Source organism: Physeter macrocephalus, chromosome 6 (genome assembly GCF_002837175.3).
Source record: "Physeter macrocephalus isolate SW-GA chromosome 6, ASM283717v5, whole genome shotgun sequence".
Classification (NCBI taxonomy): Eukaryota; Metazoa; Chordata; class Mammalia; order Artiodactyla; family Physeteridae; genus Physeter; species Physeter macrocephalus.
In genome coordinates, this window is record NC_041219.1 from 64,545,326 (window position 1) to 64,548,831 (window position 3,506).

General features: G+C 34.3%; 1 long non-coding RNA gene across 2 annotated transcripts in view; it reads left to right on the forward strand.

Annotated features, from left to right (window-relative positions):
• The window catches only part of LOC114486473 (uncharacterized), a 116,929-nt gene extending 114,223 nt beyond the window's left edge, over positions 1 to 2,706 (forward strand). For both annotated transcript variants that reach the window (XR_003680277.2, XR_003680278.2), the window contains one exon: positions 1,941 to 2,706. This is a non-coding gene — a long non-coding RNA (uncharacterized lncRNA). The remainder of the gene's footprint in view (positions 1 to 1,940) is intronic.
• The last annotated feature ends 800 nt before the right edge of the window (positions 2,707 to 3,506 follow it).

Below are 3,506 nucleotides of genomic sequence, written 5' to 3' on the forward strand. Positions count from 1 at the left end.
GAGAGGCCACAACAGTGAGAGGCCCGCATCCCGCAAAAAAAAAAAAAAAAAAAAAAAAGAATCAGCTATATGTGTGGGAAAAAAAGAATCTCTACCCCTATTTCACAATATACATTAAAATAAACTGGAGATGGATCATAGATCTAAAGACAAGTAGTGAAAGTATAAAACATGTAGAAGAAAACAGAAAAAAAAACCTTTTTAACATTGGGGTAGACAAAGATTCCTTAGGACACAAAAAGCATACAAGAAAATAGTTGCTACATTAGACTGCATCAAATTAAAGCTTCTGCTCTTCCAAAGACACCATTGAGTAGATGAAAAGGAAAGTAAAAAACTGAGGAAAATACTTGCAATATCTAACAAAGAACTGGAATCCAGAATGGATCAATTACTCCTACAATTCACTAAGAGGCAAACAACCGTCCAAAATGAGCAAGAGATTTGAACATATACTTTTAAAAAGAAGATGTATAATGTCCAGTAAACACATGAAAAGATGCTGAACAGTATTAGTTGTTAGGGAAATTCAAGTTAAAACCAAAACCAATACAACTTCACACCCACTAGAATGGTTAAAATGAAAAAGACTGACAGTACTTAGTGTTGGTGAAGAAGTGGATCAATGGAAAAAAAAAAACCATGTTTTGCTTGAGGGCATATAAAATAGTACAATCACTTTGGGAAACAGTTTGACAGTTTCTTATAAAATTAAATATACAATCATACCTAACAATTCTACTCCTAAGTATACATCCAAGAGAAATGAAAACGTAATGTCCACAGTAAGGTATGTATATAAATGCTCATAGCAGCTTTTTAAATAACAGCCCCAAACTGGAAACGACTCAGATATCTATCCACTGGTGAATGGATAAGTAAATTGTGTTTTAGCCATAAAATGGGATATTACTCAGCAATAAAACTGAATGAATTGATATAGCAACACTGATGAATCTCAAAATATAATGCTGGGAAAAAGAAATCAGACACAAAAAAGTATACGCTGTATCATTCCATTTAAGTGAAATTTTAAAACAGGTAAAAGAATCCATTGTGACAAATCAGATCCATGGTTGCCTGGGTGAGGAAAGAGAGTGCTTGACCCAAAAGGGATTAAAGAGAACAGTTTGAAATGTTCTGTATTTTGGTTTACATGGTGGTCACATCATATATTCATCTAACAAAACTCATCAAACTTTATGCTTAAAATGAATTCATATTATTGTTTAAAATTGTACCTCAATATAACTGACTTAAAAAAATCCTGTCACCTGTAATTCCTGTGAGGAAAAAAACTTATACACACATATGCACACAATATACATGTGATATTATATATATATATATATATATGATAATATATATATATATTTATATGATTTTATATATATATATAGTACTTAACAAGTGTCTTGCATATAGTAACAAAAAGAATAAATAAATTGTATATTTAATCTACTCTTACTGTTGTCATCAGGAGACTCTGAGTCTTATTGAAAATCAGGGCAATGGTAGAAATATATGGGAGTGTGGACTCATCAGTTAAATGTTGGTCAGACTGTCTGAAATTTAAGAGGGACTTACATGCCATCTTTTAAAAATACAAACTTAAAAATGTATTGTGATAATCTGAGAGATCATCAGTAGTCTAAGGTTGTGTGCATATAAGAATGAAATACAAAATATAAAATGAAATACAAATGAATGAAATACAGGAATGTAAGCTATGATCATTATAGAGTGCCAGCAACTTATAGACAAAGACTTTGATTAAAAATTTAAAAAACCCAAAACAACAGCAACAACAATAACAAAGAAAAAAAACCTACACACAAATGAAGAAGATATTTTGTTAGCATATATTTAGGTTCTTCAATGAGAGTTGGTAAATATTGCAAGAGAAAAATTTGCAAGAGAAAGTTTTGTTGTTCTTTTAGATGCTTCATTTTGAAGAATCTGGAAGACATCCTTTACTGTGGGCATTGGTGCCATATTCATACTAAGAACATGGGTACCATGACATCAGGAAAAAAGGAACCATCAAAATGAAGTGGAAACCCGGTAGTGAACCAGCAGTGAGAGGCGATGCTGGACACCTCTCTGAGGCAAACTCCAAATGAACTGGAAAGTAGTAACCCAGCCAGAAAAATTAAGTAACGGATTTGTATCATCTTCTGGGTTCTGTACATTTGGGATAGGCTACCAGTGAAATTGTTTTGAATCTGGCAATGGACTTGACTCATGTGCCTTTCCAAAGGACTGTGGCCTTAAACTTAAGTAAAGAAAAAAAAAATGACATATTTATAGGACGGTTTATAGAAAAAATATTTGTAGTACTAAATTCAATGTTCAATGCAAGTTTTTAGAGCTGATTTTTCTACTTAAAATCTTCTGATCCATCAACCACATACCAACCAACCACAACATAAAAACCAGATGCCGTCTTAGGCTGTAAGATGACTAGTCTCTGTGCTGAAATGGCAAGGTAGGGAGTACGGGCTGTAGAGATTTCATTAGGAGGGCTGATTATGAGTGAAGAACATGAAAACTATGTTGGATAAGGAATGAATGAAAAGAGAAGGGTCAAATATTTGAAAATCTGTCAGTAAAAGAGAAAATAAGAATTTTTCTTTCCAGCTCTCAAGGCTGGAAAGAAAGCCCATGGGTGGAAGTTACAATGTGGGAGATTTGAACTTGAATCATTGTAAAATATGGGTTTTCAGATGTTCTGCCTCTGCTGGAGTATTTCTGGGAGAGGGGGAGAAATCACCGCAAGGTATCTCCATCTCCAATGAATGGCTCTCACTGTTAACAGTGAGGAACCATTTCATAGTTAAAAGAGCAGACTCTAGAGTTTGAATTCCATCTCTGCCATGTGCTTCCTACATGACACTGGACACATTGCTTAAGCTTTCTGAGCTCATTTTCTCCGACTTGAGAATGGTACTTTCCTCATAACATTTTTGTGACAAATTAATACACAGATGGTACTTAGCACAGGATCTAGCACGTAGTAAGTGTACACTAAATGTTACCTACTAATGACAATTATTACCTTTCTGGGGAATTGAGGTGGAGATTTCTGTGTGAAATGGGAGGTTGGGCAAGATGATCTCTAAAATTTCTTCCAATTCTATGTTTCAGTGGTTCAACGTGTTGGGAAACAGCCTTCGTTTCAGAGGTTTGCAGCTCATTGGAAAGTGACATCTAGCCTTCATTGTGGAATTATATTCCATGAAGGTTTTGAAATGGTAAGCCTCATCTAGGTTAGATTTCACGTGAATTTTCAAGCCAGTTAAAATGCTTACAGATGAGGCTGGCTTCTCTCTCCAGCAAGTCCTTTATCCACTTTTCATGTGTGTTATTCTCAGTGAGAAAAAGAATGGAGCACAATGCCTTTTTCTGTTTTGTTTTGTTTTTCCCCAAGCACTCTACATAAGTATGGCGGGCATAGTTATGTGAGAGTTTATTAGAACATATCGGTCAACAGACTAAAATAGATA